Genomic DNA, 23,882 nt, shown 5'->3' with positions numbered 1-23,882 from the left:
GTAAGTCTCTGCACAGATCCATAATGGCAGCATTAAAATAGGCTTTGATGTCATCTGCTACTGCTTTTAAATCATCCAGGCTTAGAGGATGAGAGGGATGGATGGCAGGGGATTCAGATGAGGTGAGAGAAGATCTCCAGTGTGGGCTCTTGCTGGCAGCCCTTTGCATACCTGAGGCCTGTGGTGGGGAAGGTGCCTCTCTTGCATGCGGTCCAAACATCTCTGGAATGTGTCTCCCTGCCTCCTGATCCAGATGACAGGGTGAGCGGGACCTCGTTGCAGATGCGTTCCGATCTGTTTTGCCCATGCTGGGAGGTTGAAAGGGTGGCCGTGAGAGGGATGAAGGAGTGCTGTGTGGCAGAGCACAGGACTCAAGCAGCCATCTTCCACAGCGTTCAAGCCACGCCCCTTATGTTTTGAGTACATTGTAATATCATGTAGACCAGGGTTGTCAAACTCAATTTCATTACGGGCCATATCAGCATTATGGTTGCCTTCAAGGGGGCTGGTTGTATCTGTAGGACTGGATTTCCAGAGCAACCCCCCCCCCTTACATCAGATGTCAAGAGCCCCCCCCCCACTATCAGAAGTCAAGGGTCCCCCATTATCCCTTACATCACAGTGCACCTCACTTACCTTTGTGCTACTGCAAAGCTGCGAAGAAGAAAATGCAGGATCTGGAGGAGGACCACAGTAGGGCTGGAGTCCGCTGCCAGAGTCTGCTAAATGGGATGGTGGAGACAAGAGGGTGCTATGGCTGCACAGAGAGGCGCAGGCTCTGTAGAAGGAGTACTGTCCTCCTCTCTGCTGCTGACTGCTGAGAAGGGGAGGGGCCAAGACGATCCTCTCAGTGGCTGCAGGGAGAAGTGCAGGATCTGGCAGAGGAGTTCTGTCCTCCTCCCTGCTGCCGACTGCTGAGACAAGGTGGGGGTGGAGACGAGGGTGGTGCCGCAGCAGCAGGAGAGAAGCGAGGGCCACATGAAATGATCTGGAGGGCCGGATTCGGCCCCCGGTCATTGTGTTTGACACATGTGATATAGACTGTGACAGAACAGTTCCTGCAGAGCCAGTATAGTTCCTGCTGTGTTGTGGGGACTTACTTTTTTCTAGGTTTTCATTTGGTTGTTACATTAGGCTGAAGCATAGACACACACAGACAATAACATTCATATACTGTACATGCATGTATACCTGACAGTAATAAACATAGGCACCCTAGAAACCATAAGTACTGAGAAAAAAAAAAAAAGAATTATATTTCTCACAAATGTCTGTAGGTTTTCTATAGTTGGTTATTGTTGGTAATCTTTGCTATAATCTAAAGAAAATAAGTTAACTACCGGTATTTTAAAAGTTTTTTTTTTTTTAAGCAAATAAAATATTTATATTAAAGTTCCAGGCTTTTTCTAAGCCTTGTAAGTTTGTTCTACGCCTCATGGGCTTCTCAGAAGGATGTCATAAACACATTTTTTCTTGACACATGCAACTATAGGTGGCATGGCATTAGGTGTAATAAACAATAATACTTCGGCTTGAGAGGGCAAATCATGCTGTTGGAACTGCTGTTAACAAAACATAAAAAAATCTGGCTGTAGTTATGAATAATGCTTGAAGTTCACAGGAGGCATTTCACCATTAATGTTACAGAGGAAGAAAAAAGACATAAAATGCTCAAAAATGGCCTTTTATACCAACCAATAACTACCCAAACTACTGCACCATCAGCCTGAGATTGAAAGATTACTCTTGGCCTTTTGTACAGCTTTGCTGTCAAAGTTTGTTTTAGAAGAATAGACAGATCAAATTCATTAGAAAAAGAAGATATATAAAATGGATTTTCTTAAGACATAAGTCTGCATCAATAAAAACTAAAAAAATGTGCAGCACTCAAATACAATAATATGAGACAATATGACAAAATGCAATAATTATTGTTTTGTTCTGAACTATGCAAAATGAGATGTGAAATAAATCCCAAAATATTCCATCCAAAATTCTAATAACAAAGTGCCTCAATGTCCATATAGACACACAAAAAAGGAATCTTCATTAAACTCTCCACACTTCAATAGGTGTAAAAAGGGAAATCTCCACCTTTCACTTCCACACCTATGTGCAACAAATATGATCAGCAAATATGATCACCAAAGGATGGGATCTCTAAATATTAGGAGCTCATAAGCACTCAGGGTAAAGGGATATCATACATTGTCTGATTTGCCATATCTCTAATAAAGTCTAGCCCAGTGATGAAAGGTGTCACATGTTGGGGCCCTGCCCCTTGACTGACGTCATCATGCACAGTTGAATGAGTTTGGTCAGAGGTGTTTCCACATAGCGGTATTCTCTATTTTCCTACGCTTGTGAGTAGTTTTACTTGATCTCTTTGCAATAAATCTTTCAGTATACTACTTTTATTGGGTCTATTTTCTTTTCATGTTGCCTGAATTTGGGGGAAACTCTTAATTCCTTTCCACATCTATTGGTACATTCCAAAGATGGTTTAAGAAGAATCCTTGCAAATCGACAGATGTATGATGTCCCTTTACCCTGAGTGCTTATGAACTCCTATTATTTAAAGGTCCCATACTTTAGCGTGCATATTTGTTGCACATACAGTATCTCAGGAAGGTGAGTACACCCCTCACATTTTTGTAAATATTTTATTATATCTTTTCATGTGAAAACACTGAAAAAAATACACTTTGCTACAATGTAAAGTAGTAAGTGTACAGCTTGTATAACAGTGTATATTTGCTGTCCCCTCAAAATAACTCATCACACAGCCAATAATATCTAAACTGCTGACAACAAAAGTGAGTACATCCCTAAGTTAAAATGTCCAAATTGGGCCCAAAGTGTCAATATTTTGTGTGGCCACCATTATTTTCAGCACTGTCTTAACCCTCTTGGCCATGGAGTTCACCAGAGCTTCACAGGTTGCCACTGGGGTCCTCCTCCACTCCTCCATAATAACATCACCAAGCTGGTGGATGATAGAGACCTTGCGCTCCTCCACCTTCCATTTGAGGATGTCCCAAAGATGCTCAAAAGGGTTTAGGTCTGGAGACATGCTTAGCCAGTCCATCACCTTTACCCTCAGCTTCTTTAGCAAGGCAGTGGTTGTCTTGGAGGTGTATTTGGGGTCATTATCATGTTGGAATACTGCCCTGTGACCCGGAGGGGATCATGCTCTGCTTCAGTATGTCACAGTACATGTTGGCATTCATGGCTCCCTCAATGAACTGTAGCTCCCCAGTGCCAGCTGCACTCATGCAGCCCCAGACCATGCCATTCCCACCACCATGCTTGACTGTAGGCAAGACACACTTGTCTTTGTACTCCTCACCTGGTTGCCGCTTGACACCATCTCATCAGACCACAGGACATAGTTCCAGTAATCCATGTCCTTAGTCTGCTTGTCTTCAGCAAACTGTTTGCAGGCTTTCTTGTGCATCATCTTTAGAAGAGGCTTCCTTCTGGGATGACAGCCATGCAGACCAATTTGATGCAGTGTGCGGCATATGGTTTGAACACTGACAGGCTGACCTCCCATCCCTTCAACCTCTGCAGCAATGCTGGCAGCACTCATACGTCTCTTTCCCAAAGACAACCTCTGCATATGATGCTGAGCAGGTGCACTTACCTTCTTTGGTTGACCATGATGAGGCCTGTTCTGATGTGAATCTGTCCTGATTAACCGCTGTATGATCTTGGCCACCATGCTGCAGCACAGTTTCAGAGTCTTGGCAATCTTCTTATAGCCTAGGCCAGTGATGGCGAACCTTGGCACCCCAGATGTTTTGGAACTAAATTTCCCATGATGCTCAACTACACTGCAGAGTGCATGAGCATCATGGGAAATGGAGTTCCAAAACATCTGGGGTGCCAAGTTTCACCACCACTGGCCTAGGCCATCGTTATGTAGAGCAACAATTCTTTTTTTTCAGATCCTTTAGAGAGTTCTTTGCCATGAGGTGCCATGTTGAACTTCCAGCGACCAGTATGAGAGAGTGAGAGTGATAACACCAAATTTAACACACCTGCTCCCCATTCACACCTGAGACCTTGTAACACTAACGAGCAGTGTTGGTCATCTTACTTTAAAAAAGTAATTAGTTACAGTTACAAATTACTTCTCCCAAAAAGTAATTGAGTTAGTTCTATAAGATCTTTAATAGTGGTGGCGGTGTGGCACACTGTGGGAGTCTGAGTCCTCCTGACTGTGTGAGTAACTGTATTTTGTTTTGTTTTTTTGGTACCTGCTGCCTTGAGTGGCTGGCTGGTGGTGTGGCACACTGGTGGTGGTGGTGTGGCCCACTGGTGGTGGTGGTGGCGGTGTGGCACACTGGTGGTGTAGCACACTGGTGGTGGCGGTGTGGAACACTGGTGGTGGTGGTGGCAGTGTGGCACACTGGTGATGGTGGTGGAAGTGTGGCACACTGGTGCTGGCGGTGTGGCACACTGGTGGTGGTGGTGGTGGTGTGGCACACTGGTGGCGGCGGTGTGGCACACTGGTGGTGGTGGTGGCGGTGTGGCACACTGGTGGTGGTGGTGGCAGTGTGGCATACTGGTAGTGGGGGTCTGAGTCCTGACTGTGACTGAGTCTGTGAGTAACCGTATTTTGTTTTTTGGTACCTGCTGTGCTGCTGCTGCCTGGCTGCTGGTGGTGGTGTGGCCTGCCCAGGCAGGCACACTGGGGTCCATCTGGCTCCGTCCTCCTCCTCCAGGCCTGTCTGTCTGGCTGTGCTGTGTGCCCCTCTCTCTTCTGGGCTGGCTGTGTGCGGTTGTGGACTTCCTGCTGCCCTGGAGACTCCTGGACTATATTTTGGCTGGCCAGGCTGGCAAAGTGGAAATGGTGGTCGGCTGGTCGCATGCTGGTTGCCTCCTGGGCCTGGCACGCTGTGCTCTGCCGCTCGCCTCTCCTCACAGAGTCTCCTCCTCCTCTCTCTCTCCAGTACCGCGGACAGCGCCGGCCGCAGTCATAGAGGAGAGGGGGAATTACAATTATACTACTGCCATCTAGTGGCAGTAGATGTAATTGCGGTAACGCAGCCGAAGTAGCAGCAACGGCGTTACAGGGAGGGCACGAGTATTCAGTTAGATTACTCATTACCCTCTAAAGTAACTGCGTTAAGTAACGCTGTTTACTTAAACGCAGTTACTTCCATCACTGCTAACGAATCATATGACACTGGGGAGGGAAAATAGTTAATTGTGCCAAATGTGGACATTTTCACTTAGGGGTGTACTCACTTTTGTCGCCAGCGATTTAGACATCATTGGTTGTGTGTTGAGTTATTTTGAGGGGACAGCAAATTTACACTGTTATACAAGCTGTACACTCACTACTTTACATTGTAGCAATGTGTCATTTCTTCAGCTTTTTCACATAAAAAGATATAATAAAATATTTACAAAAATGTGAGGAGTGCACTCACCTTTGTGAAATACTGTAGGTATGGAGGTGAAAGTGGAGGTTTCCTTTGTTTTTACACCCTTTGGAGTGTGAAGGGTTTAATGATGATTACTTTTTTGTGTGTCACAGTTTCCAGAGGGCTGCATATGGACAATGATGCACTTTGTTGGGAAAGGTTTGTATGGACTATTTTGAATTTTTTTTTCACATCTCATTTCACGTGGTTTTGAAGAACACAATATTTATTTTATTTTGTCATATTGTATCAAATTATCTTATTTGAGCACCGCACATTTTTTCTAGTTTTTATTTTTACTATATGTGGGTGAAACACATTATTGTGCTAGCTGCATTAATTAGTTAGAAAGGAGGCCTTGCAGAGAAATGATTTATTATTACTCTGTATCTGATTACATTAGGCTATTATGTTTGTTTTTGTTTCAAATGTGATCAGAAAATCAAGATACGATATTGTGAAAAGTTACTTTCTGCATTCTTAAATGAAATGCCAGCACAAATAATCTGATTTACCCCAAGTAAAGGAAAATGTGGGGTTATCATCAGATCATTCCTTTTGGAAGACATTTTGAGGAAAGTGGAAAGAAAAATATGCCACGCAATGCATGCTGCCCACAATATGTACTGTATTTGGGCATCAAAATAGTGGGTGTAGCTGATAAAGTGGGTGACTTCACAATGTACAACTTGTAGTGTGGCACCATATGCCTTACTATGTTTAGGCTAATTTGGGCCTGTAAGTACACCATCAAAATATACTTGTATGAAGATGTCCTTGGGTTGTAATTGCTGTGTGAAATATCTTCAACCACAGACCAGACCCTCCGACTCTCCCTTTCCATAGAGACAACAGAGTGCTGCAGAGTCCTCTCCCTTCAGGGGCAGGTTTTTGGGGTGGAGGATAAGAGGTTGTGACACTATGTTGGCTGCATAAGGAGGGGTGCACTGTGGCACTTTGTACCAAAGAACCCCTCCCCTATGAAGCCAGCAAAACACTACAGATCTCCCCAAGCCTTTGTCATGAAGCCATCTGAGCCAAAGAACACCCTCATGAAGCCCTAGTAATATAACATTTTCTGGACGACTAGTGTAGCACATCCCCATAGGAACTGCTGGTGAATAGGGATCCCCCACACTGCACAGCCAGGTACACCACATTTCCACAGACACTCTTGAGTCAGGAAAACAGTCAGGCAACTTTGTTTTGTTTGTTTAATAGGGGTAGTGAACTTGGATGGGGAGGGAATTATTATGGGATGCCCACTTGACTCTTCAGGGACACACTATTTACACAGACTATATACACACTCCTCAGCTTCCCGGAGCACCTCACTTGCTTGCAGAACAATTTCACAGATCCAGCTGGCACACTATTAATTTATCTGACAAAAATCAGCAGTCAGATAAAGCAAAGGGACTGCGGGCCCCTTAGCTGTGTAGCAAAAGTCAGTGTTCAGTTTCCATCCCTGTGGCTACTGATCCCAGCACCACCTCTTCAGGCACTGCCAGCACGCTTGATGGCAGCTGCCCCTTTTACTAGCCCACCTGGCTACTTCCCACAGACTGCCCATTTACCAGCCCTCTTGGCTGACTTCTCCCTGGAGATCTCCCGGATGTGCTGACTCTCTCCCGCTCTCCTTACATCTGCTCCTCCGTGTGTTGTAGAGGATCCCTCCAGATACCGAGCCCCAGGCCTGAGGTCACCCCCCCAGACTAGGGGGTTACCCTTAAGGGCCACTGCCAGCCTCCTCACAGTGCCATCGTCAGCTTCCACCCGAACTCCACTGCCCCTACTGGGCTGACCCTGAGTATAAAAGAGGGGCCTACCCCCTGCCAACCAACTTGCAGGGGATTGGCTGGGCCCCTCCTCAATACTCTAGGCAGCTCTTCCTAAACTCCCTCCTATTCTTCTGGAAACTTCCTCAAGGTTTCAGCAAGAGGGTGAGGTACCTGATGTGTCATCCAGCCTCCCTGTGTCACTGACCCAGATTCAGCTCAGCTTGGCTCTCAGCCAGGCTAATTTATCTACACTAACAAAACTTCTAGCACACTAAACTAGAGGGTGCTACACTAGGTACCTAAGGATCCTTGATTTACACTCCATCAGAACAACATGTTTTTATTAAATTGGGATTGGGCATGGTGGGGTCTAGGGGCAGCCCAGGGAAATAGTGATGTCTGCTAAGTGCCATGGTGATCAGAAAGATTGCATTCAGCTTGCTGCAGAATGTCAGTATCCTGAACTTTGTGGAAAACCTACAGGAGTCAGGACATGAAAACTACAGAACAGTAAGCAAAATCCTGAGACTGTCCTGCTGGATCTAGGACATTTGGAAACTTTGCCCCAGGCTCTGTTGATTTGAACTACAAACATCCCCATTTCTCACAGAAGAGAACTTCACAGTAGAGAACTGAGAATAGGGGTAACATTGTTTGAGATTGGAGTTCGGTTTACCAGAAGTCACAAGGATTCTGGATTTCAGTGGGAATTTTTCTGTACTTGCAGTTGCACAAATACATCTTACATCTGAGGATTTGTAATCTGTAATATAGAACACTTGTGTTCCTTAAGTTTACTTTCTAGTGTAGCACCATCCTAGGCAGTTGCTAGAGAGTGAGTATAGTTTTTGGCTCTTTCTGTCTATCAGAGGAGCAGCAGGTAAATTCTATATTTCACTCTGCCTAAAGAGAGCAGGACCTGGGAGTTAGGTCTGCTCAATGTGCTCAGTGTGTGATTCATGTGGTCTGGGGGATTGTCCCCACTGGTCCAATGGGGAGGCATGTTGGACAGTGGAGGAAACCTGGCCAATGGGTACACAGGCTTTGATACAGCCCCAGGGATTGGCACAGGCTGCTGTATCGGTGCATTGTGGGGTGTAGTATAAAAGCCAGGAGCACATGTGCTCTGGGTCTTTGGCTGGTGAGCAGAGTCCCGAAAGGATGGTGGCGGCTGCCTCCTCTTCTGCAGTGGCTGTTGTATGGTCACAGGCAGTCTGCCTGGTGAGCCTGACGTGTGGAGCTGAAAACAGAGATCCTGGAGAGCTGACTAGGAGGAGGATTTGAGACACTGGAGAACCTGAAAATCAGTATCATGAGTACAGGGGATGGTGTCTAAGGGCCTGATCAGGAAGGGGGCCACTACGGAGTAGAGTAGTCAGAGGACGGGTGTCAGCTGGTGGATAGAAAGAGGGTACTAGGCAAGTGCCCTGAAGATAAGTGCTAAAGAACATTATTTCAGATTCATCTAGTGGCAGGATGAAGCTGCGGCTTTGCCGCATTCTCAGATAGAAGCCCTTAGCATTGTGAATAGTTCAAGTGTCGGAGTATCCCACTATTCCCTTCTCCCATCCCCATATACAATAAAACAACAAAACAACAATCCCTAGACTCTTTATTGACTGAGCCAGAAAGTAAAGTGTTAAGATTCTGCATGCAGTTGCTATCGGTAACCCAGGGGACCCGAAAAGGTGAGAAATCCAGTCACCCTCAAGGGGGCAGGGCTACACGAGTAAATCCAAGGGTTGTAATTTTACTTTAGCTGTCTACACTTCATGCACCCAGTTAAAGTCAAGAAAAAATGTAATTTGATTTTTATTGATCTTGACAGAGAATTAGCAGCAAGAACATTCAGGGAATTTAAAAGATATTCAAATCCAAAACTAAAAATGCGATTTTTGCAGGTTCCAAGCTATTAGATGCAGTGGCCACATTAATTTTCTTTTTCAGGCTAAATACATTTTTACAGTAAAAAGGGCTGTTGGTCTTGCTGGAAACCCAGTGTCCTTGTAACTTACTATGCACTTAAAATATTTGAAAAGGCAGAACATTTTTACCCTAATGCATTCACCTCATTAAGAAAAAAATGTTTCAGTATTTATATCTCCCCAAGGGAGGTGAAGGTGTATGTAATCCAAATCTATCTATACAGTATCTCACAAAAGTGAGTGCACCCCTCACAATTTTGTAAATATTTTATTATATCTTTTCATGTGACAACACTGAAGAGATTACACTTTGCTACAATGTAAAGTAGTGAGTGTACAGCTTGGATAACCCCTCAAAATAACTCAAAACGCAACCATTAATGTCTAAACCGCTGGCAACAAAAGTAAGTAGACCCCTAAGTCAAAATGTCCAAATTGGGCCAAATAAGCCATTTTCCCTCCCCGTTGTGACTCTCTAGTGTTACAAGGTCTCAGGTGTGAATGGGGAGCAGGTGTGTTAAATTTGTTGTTATCGCTCTCACTTTCTCATACTGGTCACTGGAAGTTCAACATGGCACCTCATGGCAAAGAACTTTCTGAGGATCTGAAAAAAAAGAATTGTTGCTCTACATAAAGATGGCCTAGGCTATAGGATGTTTTCCAAGACCCTGAAACTGTGCTGCAGCATGGTGGCCAAGACCATACAGTGATTTAACAGGACAGGTTCCACTCAGAACAGGCCTTGCCATGGTCGACCAAGTTGAATGCACGTGCTTAGCGTCATACCCAGAGGTTGTCTTTGGGAAATAGATGTGTGCTGCCAGCATTGCTGCAGAGGTTGAAGGGGTGGTGGGTCAGCCTGTCAGTGCTCAGACCATACGCCGCACACTGCATCAAATTGGTCTGCATGGCTGTCGTCCCAGAAGGAAGCCACTTCTAAAGCGGATGCACAAGAAAGCCCTCAAACAGGTTGCTGAAGACAAGCAGACTAAGGACATGGATTACAAGAACCACGTCCTGTGGTCTGATGAGACCAAGATAAACTTATTTGGTTAAGATGGAGTTAAGCATGTATGGTGGCAACCAGGTGAGGAGTACAAAGACAAGTGTGTCTTGCCTACGGTCAAGCATGGTGGTGGGAGTGTCATGGTCTGGGGCTGCATAAGTGCTGCCGGCACTGGGGAACTACAGTTCATTGAAGGAACCATGAATGCCAACATGTACTGTGACATACTGAAGCAGAGCATGATCCCCTCCCTTCTGAGACTGGGCTGCAGGGCAGTATTCCAACATGATAATGACCCCAAACACACCCCCAAGATGACCACTGCCTTGCTAAAGAAGCTGAGGGTAAGTGTGATGGACTGGCCAAGCATGTCCCCAGAACTAAACCCTATTGAGCATCTGTGGGGCATCCTCAAATGGAAGGTGGAGGAGCGCAAGGTCTCTGATGTCATCATGGAGGAGTGGAAGAGGACTCCAGAGGCAACCTGTGAAGCTCTGGTGAACTCCATGCCCAAGAGGGTTAAGGCAGTGCTGGAAAATAATGGTGGCCACACAAAATATTAACACTTTGGGTCCAATTTTGACATTTTCACTTAAGGTTATACTCACTTTTGTTGCCAGCGATTTAGACATTAATTGCTGTGTGTTGAGTTTTTTTGAGGGGACAGCAAAGTTACACTGTTATACAAGCTGTACACTCACTACTTTACATTGTAGCAAAGTATAATTTCTTCAGTGTTGTTACATGGTATAATAATTAAGTAGGATTGGTAGCGTAGGTGGTAGATTACCAGGCTTGCAATGAAAAGGTATAATAAAATATTTACAAAAATGTGAGGGGTGTACTTACTTTTGTGATAGAGTTTTTCTATTTCGCGGATTTTCACTTTTCGCGGCTGGGTCCGGAACGTAACCCCCGCAATGGAGGGGGGTTTACTGTATACAAAAATAATATTATTCTTATTTTAAACACCTGCACATGACAAAAGGATGTACAACTTTTCCCACTATAAGCAACATTTGATCTCTTAGACCACAACTTACACAAGACATCTTCTTGCCTTTCTTGTTCTAGTATTGAGTTTCTCATAATTCAGAATTTCTAATGCTAAACATTTTTCTATGGTAACCGTGCAGAAGAAAATGCCTCTGGGTCTGTGCTGTCTTTAGGTACGGGGCTACAGTACCTGAAAATGATCTCTCCCTGAGTATTATTAATAAAAAATGAAATCACTAAGCTATGTAAATATTCATGTCCTTGTGGTAGAGTTGGGGGTCATTCCTATATTTCAGTATAAGACTGGTTGTAGGTGGTCAAATACTTCACTGAAAAAAAAACAGTCTGCCTTTGAATGAGCCATCAAAGTGCTGGGAACCACCACCGATATTTTTGAATGGTGAGATGCTCAAAATCAGAAGCATCACTTTCTTTGATTGCCCCATAATAGAGATTCTACTTGTCAGTTTCTAAAATAAATGCCATAAATCTTTCATGTGATATTTCTTCAACTGGGATAGCCTTGGTGTCTTGGCAGCATGCTATGTTTATGTGTCATAGATAAGTGTGACTGAGTATAGAGTAAGAATATATTAAAAGTGCCTAATTTAAGCTCGATAACTGTGAAAGAATAAAAGATTAAAGGGAATAAATGACAAATGAAAATACTGAGATTAAAGAAAGACAGGTTTTGAAAGTTTTGAAAATTCTTGACTGCAAGACTTGATTTATAAAAAAATAAAGTGGTACATTTTGACACTGAATGAACAATTTAGGCATGAAAATGTATAAAGTTGAACTGCCTTTGCAAAAATAACAAAATTACAGATTGGAGTTCAATGAAAAGGAACAGTATATTATAACATGGGAATTGTTACTGCTGATATCTTAAAACTTGTCTCCAGGCAAATCCCCCAAAATTAACCCATGCTACCCCACTCTAGCAAATACTAAAATTAGATTTTTTATAAACTAAGCAAAAGTGCGCAAATGCCTACTTGAATCTGGGCTCATGTGAAAAAACCAGGTCGTGTGTCTGTAGGGGTCCCATTTTGGGTGGTGGTTCCTGTGAAGCTGGCTCTAGACCCACTCCACTTCTTCTTGGATGGAAAAGTCACCTACATGTCCTCTTGGAGTCACTCCTCCATCTTGTGTCACTTACTTCCTGATCTGATGCCTCTCTTCTCAGTGCAAAATCTTGCGCGGCTGTGCATGGTAGACAATCAGCTTTAAACTTCAGCTTCTTCAATTAAGCTTTGACAAAAAGCTGGAAGCTGATTGGTTTCTATGCAGAGCTGCACAAGATTTTGCACTCTCCAGTTTTAGTAAATCAACCTCTAAGTGTTCAAATTTGGGCTCTCTCTCTTGCCCCATACACAAACCTAAATGTTGTCATTTAGAGGTGTCCTGTTCCCATACTGAGCTCTTCCAGTGCCCCACCCGCAGCTAGTATAAAAAGGGCACTAACCCCAACCACTATAGTGCAATCCGGAAAGTATTCAAAGCGCTTCACTTTTTCCACATTTTGTTATTTTACAGCCTCATTCCAAAACCTTTGCCATGACACTCAAAATTGAGCGAATAGGCATCCTGTTTCCACTGATCATCCTTGAGATGTTTCTATGACATGATTGGAGTCCACATGTGGTAAATTCAGTTGATTGGACATGATTTGGAAAAGCACACAGCTGTCTATATAAGGCCCCACAGTTACCAGTGCATGTCAGAGCGCAAACCAAGCAATCAAGCTCAAGGAATTGCCTGTAGACCTCAGAGGATTGTATGGAGGCACAGATCTGGGGAAGGGTACAGAATAATTTCTGCAGCATTAAAGGTCCAAATGAGCACAGTGGGCTCCATCATCTGTAAATAGAAGAAGTTTGGAACTACCAGGACTCTACCTAGAGCAGGCTAAATGGCCAAACTGATAAATCGGGGAGAAGAGCCTTAGTCAAGGAGATGGCCAAGAAGCAAATGGTCACTCTGATAGAGCCCCAGTGTTTCTCCATGGAGAGAGGAGAATCTTCCAGATGAACAACCATCTCTGCAGCGCTCCACCAATCAGGCCTGTATGGTAAAGTGGCAAGACAGAGGCCACTCCTCAGCAAAAGGCACATGACAGCCCACCTGGAGTTTGCCGAAAGGCCCCTTAAGGACTCTCAGACCATGAGAAACAAAATTCTCTGGTCTGATGAAACAAAGATTGAACTCTTTGACCTAAATGGCAAGCGTCATGTCTGGAGGAAACCAGGCACCGCTCATCACCTGGCCAATACCATCCCTACAGTGAAGCATGGTGGTGGCAGCACCATGCTGTGGGGATGTTTTTCAGTGGCAGGAACTGGGAGACTATTCAGGATCAAGGGAATGATAAATGCAGCAATGTACAGCGACATCCTTAATACAAACCTGCTCCAGAGCACTCTGGACCTCAGACTGGGGCGAAGGTTCATCTCTCAACAGGACAATGACCCTAAGCACACAGCCAAGATAACAAAGGAGTGGCTATGGGACAACTCTGTGAATGTCCTTGAGTGGCCCAGCCAGAGCCCAGACTTGAACCCGATTGAACATCTCTGAAGAGATCTGAAAATGGCTGTGCACTGAGGCTCCCTGTCTAACCTGATGGAGCATAACAGGTCCTGCAAAGAAGAATGGGAGACACTGCCCAAAATTAGGTGTGCCAAGCTTATAGCATCATACTCATACCAAGCTTGTAGAATCATACTCAAAGAGACTTGAGGCTGTAATTGGTGCTAAAGGTGCTTTAACAAAGTATTGAGAAAAGGCTGTGAATACTTATGTACATGGGATTTTTTTTTTCCTTTTTTTATTTTTAATAAATATTTAAAGATTTCAAACAAACTTCTTTAACGTTGTCATTATGTGGTATTGTTTGTAGAATTTTGAGGAAAATAATGAATTTTATCCATTTAAGAATAAGGCTGTAACATAACAAAATGTGAAAAAAGTGAAACGCTGTGAATACTTTCTGGTTGCGCTGTACATCATTAAAGGAAGGGCAAAAAAGGACACTTACACTTGTCAAAATGTCTTCTTTCTTCTGCACTGCTAGAGTGGGGGAAGACCCTTCTATGAGAGGACACTTCAGTCTTTGGTGACGTGAAAGCTTATTACTAGTCTACTGATGGGATCCTTACAAGGTCTTGAAGACACTTCAGGGGGTGTGATGACGTTGCTTGAGGGGTGGTAACAAGACCAGTCAGTTGAACACTTGTCTCCACTTACCGAAGAGGTGCTCAAATAAGTAAAAATGGCTTTTAGTGGGGATTAAAAAAATTGTGAATGGGATCAGGATGTGTGGGAGGTTATTAAGAAAGGACTACATTTGCCTGGAGAAAAGTATTAGAGCTAACCTCCAGGCAAGCAGCGTGATGTTAAAATACATATATGTCTACTATTTTACCCACATGGATTGGCGATTTCATTCTACAAATTATGTGCGGTAATTCAGCTTTAGAGATTCAGATTCAAATTCAGCCAGGAGATGCTAAAACTATGCTAGTTAGCATCTGTTCAGCGTTTTATCGAAAATTAGTTATTTGAGGTTTAATAATGCACTTCAGAAAATTAGTTACAGTGGGAAGAGGATGTGAGGCGGCAGGAGTGTACACATGTATAGTATATATTGCTATAGGCATGCTGTTTACATAGCACTGCATGTAGAGTAACCCAGCACCATGGAGCAACCTTGTACTGAACCAGCAAAAGAAATCAAGCCAATAGACCGCAAGTCTGTCCATCAGATTTGTTCTGGTCAGGTAGTGCTGAGCCTTGCAACTGCTGTGAAAGAACTTTTCGAGAACAGTGTAGATGTTGGTGCTACCTGCATAGATATAAAACTGAAGGAGTATGGAGCAGAACTCATAGAAGTCTCGGATAATGGCTATGGAGTTGAAGAACATAATTTTGAAGGCCTGACTTTGAAACATCACACATCCAAGCTACAAGATTTCTCTGATTTGGTTAATGTGGAAACATTTGGCTTTTCGAGGAGAAGCTCTAAGCTCACTGTGTGCATTAAGTGATTTGTCAATTGTCACCTGCCATAAATCAGCAAAAGTTGGAACCTGTTTGGTTTTTGATCAGAATGGAAAAGTTGTCCAGAAATCTCCTCTTCCTCGACAGCAGGGAACTACTGTCACTGTACAACAACTTTTCTATACCCTGCCAGTGCGCCACAAAGAATTTCAGCGGAACATTAAAAAGGAGTATGCAAAAATGGTACAAGTTTTACAAGCATACTGTATTATTTCAACTGGTGTTCGTATAAACTGCACAAATCAGGTAGGCCAAGGGAAGAGAATGCCTGTGGTGTGTTCTAGTGGTACATCAAGCAGCATAAAAGAAAACATTGGAGCTGTGTTTGGACAGAAACAGTTGCAGAGTTTGATTCCTTTTATTCAGCTGCCGCTAAGTGAAAGTGTTTGTGAAGAGTATGGACTAAAACATACAGAGCTACCTGATGGTTTCTACAATATTACAGGATTTTTATCTCGTGATCACAGTGTGGGAAGGAGTGCAACAGACAGACAGTATTTCTTCATCAACCAGCGGCCATGTGATCCTGCTAAGGTTTCCAAGATAGTGAATGAGGTTTATATCATATGTTCAACAGACATCAGTATCCATTTGTTGTTCTAAACATAAACGTCAATTCCGAATGTGTTGATAACCCCAGATAAAAGGCAAATTCTCCTGCAGGAAGAAAAGCTTTTGCTGGCAATTAAAGACCTCTCTTCTGGCTATGTATAGTGGCAGTGTGAATAAACTAAATTTAAATAAAAAAAAAAAAAAAATTAGTTACAATAGGGTTGGGATGTGACATCAGAGTAGTGTGGTATTTTTGACATCACAAAAACATGACAGTATCATAAAAAAAAACAAGGCTACAACACTACTCACCAATTGTTAGAGGTATTTCTGAGTGCGAGGAAGGGTAAATATGCCAGAATATACACTGCTCAAAAAAATTAAAAGGAACACTTTAAAAACACATCAGATCTCAATGAGGAAAAATATCATGCTGGATATCTATACTGATATGGACTGGGTAATGTGTTAGGAAGGAAATGGGTGCCACATTGTTTGATGGAAATGAAAATTATCAACCTACAGAGGGCTGAATTCAAAGACACCCTAAAAATCAAAGTGAAAAAATGATGAAGCTGGCTAGTTCATTTTGCTGAAATTTCATTGCAGCAACTCAAAATAGTACTCAGTAGTTTGTATGGTCCCCACGTGCTTGTATGCATGCCTGACAACATCGGGCATGCTCCTAAAGAGATGACGGATGGCATCCTGGGGTATTTCCTCCCATATCTGGACCAGGGCAGGGCATCACTGAGCTCCTGAATGGACTAAGGTGCAATCTGGTGGTGTCGGATGGACTGAAACATAATGTCCCAGAGGTGTTCTATTGGATTTAGGTTAGGCGAGCGTGGGAGTTATTCACTGGTACCAATTCCTTCATCCTCTAGGAACTGGCTTCATACTCTATTGTCGTGCACCATCAGGAATCCAACACCCACTGCACCAGCATAGGGTCTGACAATGGGTCCAAGGATTTCATCCCGATACCTAATGGCAGTCAGGGTGCCATTGTCTAGGCTTTAGAGGTCTGTGCGTCCCTCCATGGATATACCTTCCCAGGCCATCACTGAACCACCACCAAACCAGTCATGCTGAACAATGTTACAGGCAGCATAACATTTTCCATGGCTTCTCCAGACCCTTTCACGTCTGTCACATGTGCTCAGGGTACACCTGCTCTTATCTGGGAAAAGCACAGGGTGCCAGTGGCGGACTTGCCAATTCTGGTGTTCAATGGAAAATGCCAATCAAACTCCACAGTGCTGGGCAGTGAGCACAGGGTCTCACTAGAGAACGTTGGGCCCTAAGGCCACCCCCCCATGAAGTCTGTTTCTGATTATTTAGTCAGAGACATTCACACAAGTGGCCTGCTGGAGGTCATTTTGTAGGGCTCTGGCAGTGCTCATCCTGTTCCTCCTTGCACAAAGGAGCAGATACCAGTCCTGCTGATGGGTTAAGGACCTTATACAGCCATGTTCATCTCTCCTAGAGTAACTGGCTGTCTCCTGGAATCTCCTCCATGCTCTTTAGACTGTGCTGGGAGACACAGCAAACCTTTTAGCAATGGCACGTATTGATGTGCCATCTTGGAGGAGTTGGACTGCCTTCGCAACCTCTATAGGGTCCAGGTATTGCCTCATGCTACCAGTAGTGACACTGACCCTAGCCAAATGCAAAACTAGTGAAAAACAGTAAGAAAAGATGGAGTAGGGAAAAAATGCCAGTAGCCTCCACCTTTAACCACTTTACCACGGGAGGATTTTGCTGTCTTACGTCCAGGCCACTTTTTGCGATTCGGCACTGTGCGACTTTAACCGACAATTGCGCGGTCATGCAACACCATACCCAATTGAAATTTACGTCCTTTTTTTTCCACAAACAGAGCTTTCTTTTGGTGGTATTTGATCACCTCTGCGCTTTTTATTTTTTGCGATATTAATAAAAATATGCGAAAATTTTGAAAAAATAACAATATTTTTCTACTTTGACAGTTAAAAAATATCCAATATATTACATTTTTGTCATATATTTAGGCCAAAATGTATTTAGCTACATGTCTTTGACAAAAAATTCTCAATGAGCGTATTTTTAACCGCTTTATGACCGGAAGGTTTTACCCCATTCCTGACCAGGCCATATTTTGCGATTCGGCACTGCGTTACTTTAACGGATGATTGCGCAGTCGTGCAACGATGTACTCAAATTAAATTTATGTCCTTTTTCCCCCCACAAACAGAGCTTTCTTTTGTTGGTATTTTATCACCTGTGCGATTTTTAATTTTTGCGCTATAAACAAAAAAAGAGCGTCAATTTTGAAAAAATAACAATATTTTTCACATTTTTTTATATGAAATTCCCCCCCAAAAAAATGTAAAAATCTAAATTTTTTATCATTTTAGGCCAATTTGTTTTCTGCTACATATTTTTGGTAAAAAAAATCACAATAAGCGTATTTTGATTGGTTTGCGCAAAAGTTATTGCGTTTACTAACTGAGGGAAAGATTTCTGCAATTTTTGGTGTTTTTTTTTTTTTTTACGAGTAATGGCGGCAATCTGCGATTTTTTTTTTGCAGGACTGCGACATTGCAGCGGACAGATCGGACCCTTGACTGACATTTTTGACACTTTTGGGGGTACCAGTGACATTACTACAGTAATCAGTGCTATAAATATGCACTGTTACTGTAAAAATGACACTGGCAGGGAAGGGGTTCATTTTTATTGGAGAGGGAGGGGTTAATGTATGCCTGGTGCTTACTAACGTGTGTGGGGGGAGGTGACTGAGTGACACAGGGACAGATCGCAGGTTCAGCTATGCTGAACCCTGCAATCTGACCCTGTCTGTCACTTAGGAGATCCGCCCGCTTTGTTTACACAAGCGGGTGGATTTCCACACTAGATCCCCGACGATCGGGGAAGAGCAGTGGTGATCACCGCCGCTCCTCCCCTGGCCCGACTCCCGCTGTGACTGAATACAGTGGGAGCGAGCCTCCAGCGGCGAGCGCGCGCCGAGAGAGAGGGTAATGTCTGGTGACGTAGGTCTACGTCGCCAGACGATAACGAGCCACTTTGCCGCAGTACAGTCAACGTGACTGGTCGGCAAGTGGTTAAAATATTTCTGTTTTGGAGGTTGTCTCATTGTTGCCCATCTAGTGCACCTGTTGTTAATTTTAATAACACTAAAGCATCTGAAACTGATTAAAAACCTCCTCTGCTACTTACCTTACCAGATCAATATCCCAGGAGTTTAATCGACTTGATGCTATACTCTGTTTAAAAAGTGTTCCTTTATATTTTTTTTTTGGGAAATGTATATTCTGCCCTTGAACCCTTGCAGCATGAAGTCTCAGTCTTGGTTATATAAAATAAGCTGCTGGTACAGACTTCTCCACTGAACTATTAAGGGTACTTGTGGATATCCTAACTAATTATATGCCAACATCTGCTATGAATATTTACCAGTAGAGTGGATTTTGTCCATTAAAATATTGGATCAATACACCCAGTAATTTAACAGTAAGAAAAATGTTTAGAAATGGGTCAATTTATGGGTCATTTAAAGTATAACTGTACGGATTCAGCCATCTGTGTTCTTTTCCCCATACCTGTATTGCTTTTGCAAGAAGAGTCATAGTCATACTCTAGTTAGTTTACCCAATTTTCCATGCCAAACACCCAAGAATCAGACATTTTGCCACGCTGCTCCAAATTACTTGTATCTTAGATGCAGCCACAGATTGGCTTTCATGTACAGAGTCTTTCACAAGCATTTTATTAGAGAAATGGCATAGAGTCATACTCTAGTCAGGGCACCCAATTTCACGTGCCAAACACCCAGGAATCAGATATTCTGATATGCTGCTCCAAATTACTTGTATCTTTGATGCAGCCACATCCATGATCCTTCATTCTCTCAGGGACATCAATTGCTCATTATCTTCTGTCTGTATGTCCGTATGCATCATGACTCCATTACAAAGCACTGCCATCACTATACTCTTAGCTTTTTATTCCTTTACTCTAAAAACAGATTTTCTTTATAGTGTAGTAGGAAGACCCTCTGGTGCTGTTGCTGTTACTATGGGTTGCTGGTTATCCTGGATAAGCAATATAATGACCAAAAATTTCTGTTTGTATTTATTTTTTGTGTATTCTTTACTAAATGTTCAATTCTACATACGATTGTTACCACGACTCATTGTTTTTTAGATTATAGTAATAATTTCCTCCTGAAGAAGCAGGCCTTACTGCGAAACATGTAGAGGACCATACATTAAGATTATTACATCCTTTGCCCTCAATACTCACTGGGGACACCATATCACAACAAGAACTAATCAGAAAAAATGCATTGCTGTAAATACTGTTTTATTCATATATATGAATATGCATCTTGCTTTTAAATTAATTTGTATAAATAAAATGTTATATATTTTATAAAAACAATTGTCATTTCCTGGATACCGAGATAGTCCATTTTCCTTTTTTGCCAGGGCATGATAGGGGCAGCCCCGGGCTCCTTTGAAACATATGTGGTAGGAAGACATTGAAACCACAATGTGTAGAAATTAATATTTTTTACTAAATAAGTACATCTTATTACAGCTTAGCTGTAAATTGAATCATTCATTACAAGATAGATGCATTGTAATTCTCTCTCTCTCTCCTATTATTTAGCTGACATTAACTCTCAGTTGATCACAGTTTTTCTGTGTAGGGGTGCATTCTCCTGTGATGAACTACAACTAGCCTTACTGTGTTTCCCGAGGTGGAGAAAGTAAGGACGGTGTTGAGGTAGGTGTCCTTTCTGTGTGAAACATGAAGAACCTTCTCTCTCTGAGCAGTTGAAACTCCCTCCCAAATATCAACCTAAGATTGCTGTGACCCCTGACCCCTCATTAATCCTTCACTTAACTGTAACATATTCTCCAATGTGGAAGGAATACATTTGCTTAGTCACACACAAGGCAAATGGCCTTTCAAGGAACCCTTGCACATAAACAAGGACTATTTTAAATGCTGACCAATTAATTTATTTTTACTAATGTGTTACTGTTCGAAGGTTTGAATGTCAGAATGCAAATGATATTATAATACAGGAGGTGTTCTGAGGATTTCATGCAATAAAAGGCCAAAGTATAGCACTTCTTGAGAATGATCTAATGAACTTTGAAAAAGCACATGTCATGGACAGGGTTACGATGGCATTGCTAAAATGAGCAGCAAGCAAAGTATATACATTTTTAATAATTTATTTCAAGAATAGAAAGTTATGTGTTATTCACGGTGTAGTTGGCATAACCTCAGCTTGCTGCTACAAGATGTTGCAGCTGATTTTCCTAACCTCAGAAAATATAGAAATCATTATGGGTATGCTAAACAAACTGTTATCTAAATGACAGGCAAAAGAGACCCTGTGTAAAGTTTGAGGATAAAGAAATACAAAATTCAAAATGTCACTCTGATAAGCTATATGAAGCTAAAAAACCGGAGCATCTAAAGAGTAAATTAAAAATGAAATTGGTAGCTGTCCTGTACTGTAGACATGAACCAGGTAACTGAGTGCTAAAATCCCTTGGGCTAGTGGTGCTGAGGTCTTGAGGTTTTATTTTGGTATGATGAAGTGTCAAGATTTGCACCATAACTGCAACCATATTACCATGAAAATGTGACTTCAGACTTTCCAAGACAGCTGCTGAGCATTTGAAACACACCTCCTGGTGACATCTATAATTTCTCCACTGCAAAGGATCTGGATAAATTACTAGTTGATGACAATGTTGCTTTATCTTATACAGACCCAGATCTGTGTTCAGAATTCTTACTCTTTCTTACATAACCAAGAATAGAAATATTAGCAGCATGATTTTTCTTGGAATTATCTCTAATAAACAAAACTAGCACCAAACAATAGTGCTTAAGAAATTCCCCAAACAAATATCAAAACTACTTACAGGGCTTCCGGTTCCGGCACTTCATGATGAAGGAGTGAGCGATCCGAGCTAGCGGTGAGTCAGCCGCCAAATCTTCATATAGAGCCGCCCCAGGGGCTCCTGCCACCGCTGCCCATCAGCTGCCATACATAGGAGCCTCTATGGATGGTTTTGTTGAGCGCTCCCACCCTCATCCACCTGCTATGCCCGAACAATCCGACACTTCGGATCAGCCAGTGGACATCGCAATGGCCGACACAGCTGCAGTTGACAGATAAGCTGAGGTGAGCTCCCCCCTCCCCTCTGGCTCAGGCACACAGTGCACAGCCTCAGCTCCAGCAGACTCTGCAGACCCAGCCTATGCCCGGATCACTGAAGCAGTGGTTGCAATCCTGTCTCCCACCATATCCTCTGTTGTAGAAGCTGCTGTTACACAAGGCATGGGTCAACTCCGCAGAGAGCTTTGAACACATGTACAACACATCCAAGAGACAGAACAGAGAGTGTCCTCTCTTGAGGATGAGGTTCTACAAAATGCCACCATTATTCATACTCAGGAGAAGGTTTTACAATTACTACAAGACAAAATTAAAGATCTGGAAAATAGATTCAGGAGGAACAAGCTCAGTATTATAGGAGTCCCAGAATCTCTCAAGACAGATTCCTTGTTATAACTAAGTTCCTCTGCCATTCCTAATGCTTTAGAGATAGGCACGCATTGCCCAGTGGAACGGGCACATAGAATAGGACCTACCTATGAAAACCCGAAATCTCCAAGGCCCGTCATAGTCTGCTATTTAAATTATGCTGACAAGTAGCAAATATTACAAAAGTTCAGCTGACAACACACCACGCAGATAGAGGGACACAATCTTTTATTATTTGCCGACTATTCAGCAAAAGTGTCCTGCAAATGCAAAGCTTTTTCCCAAGTATGCACCGCCCTATTTCAAAAACGTATTAAATTCATGTTTGCATACCCAGCGGTCCTTCATCTTACAACTCCAGAAGGTGAACGCTTAACATTTCATTCACCCTTGGAAGCAGAGCAAGTTCTATCTTCTGCCAGTTTAACCACTAGTGGTTAAGGCAGCCCTATCCCACGAAGCCCGGGTCAGCCCCAACAAGGAAATCCCGAAGAAGGTCAAGTATGACTCTACTTCCAATTGTCGGGACTTGTTCTCCTTTAAGGTTATCCACATCCCCTCTTAAATCAATTGAGGAGAGACTTCTGTATCCAGCAAATGTGTATGTACACAACTAAAGTTTGAGTTTATTTGTTCGCTGCAAATTTATGATTACACACCTTTGTTTATGTATTTGTGTATCTGTATTCCTGCGTGCCAATGCGTGAACTAGCCCTTAATTCCGACATAGGTAGGGTTGGTTAACCCAACACATTGGCCAGTTTAGGACCTCTATTTTAAATGTCCCCTGGTGCTTCCAACCAACAACCAAGTGGCTATTAAGGGCTTGAAGGAATCATTGCTTACGCACCTTCACATGTAGAAAAAAGTGAAGCCACAAATGTGCATTGCTCTCTGGGAAAGATGTTATCTTCCTTTCCATTGGCTCTATTTGGGCACCCTTTCTGGTTTGTGGGTTCTCCCATTTTTTGTGATGTCCCCCTCTCAAACACAGGTCATATCTTACCATCATACCGTCCACAGAGCTGGCAGTCTACTGGTAAAAAAGATGTCTTATCATGTCCCAGTCACCTTTCCTTAAGGCCACCATAAAAATAGTCTTGTGGAATGTCAAAGGCTTAAGATTCCCCCAACAAGCACATGAAGGTACTACCCCACCTCAAGCGGCTAAAGACTGTTGTTGCCCTATTACAGGAAACCCATTTGCCAGCTTCTGATTTCCATTGTCTGAAAAAACTCTGGGCAGGTGAAGTAGTGGGATCCCCAGCAGTAGCCCGTAGAGCAGGAACTATAATTTTGCTTCATAAAAATCTGCCTTGCACCATAAATTCGATTACACAAGATAATTTAGGGCCTAAAATCTCCATATGTCTCTGATTCCCCTTACAGGATGTATAGAAATTTCAAACCTATATGCACCCAACTCCCCTACTATGGGCTTTTTCTAGGACACAACCAAATGATCAAACGATTTCAATACAGTAATGTGCCAAGAGGAGGATGGTACATCCTGCAAGCGCAAATCACTTGCCATCTTCCCAAGAA

At 42.9% G+C, this 23,882-nt stretch overlaps 1 pseudogene across 1 annotated transcript in view; it reads left to right on the top strand.

Moving 5' to 3' along the window:
- Window positions 1-14,747: 14,747 nt before the first annotated feature.
- Window positions 14,748-23,882, top strand: part of LOC309554587 (mismatch repair endonuclease PMS2-like) — a 92,354-nt pseudogene continuing 83,219 nt past the window's right edge. Inside the window, exon 1 of the transcript in view lies at window positions 14,748-15,913. The product of the transcript in view is annotated as a mismatch repair endonuclease PMS2-like (transcript). The remainder of the gene's footprint in view (window positions 15,914-23,882) is intronic.

Source organism: Pelophylax lessonae (assembly GCF_965119305.1).
Source record: "Pelophylax lessonae genome assembly, chromosome: 4".
Classification (NCBI taxonomy): domain Eukaryota; kingdom Metazoa; phylum Chordata; class Amphibia; order Anura; family Ranidae; genus Pelophylax; species Pelophylax lessonae.
The sequence above is the reverse complement of the archived record's forward strand: the minus strand, read 5'-3'. Positions and strand labels throughout refer to the sequence as shown.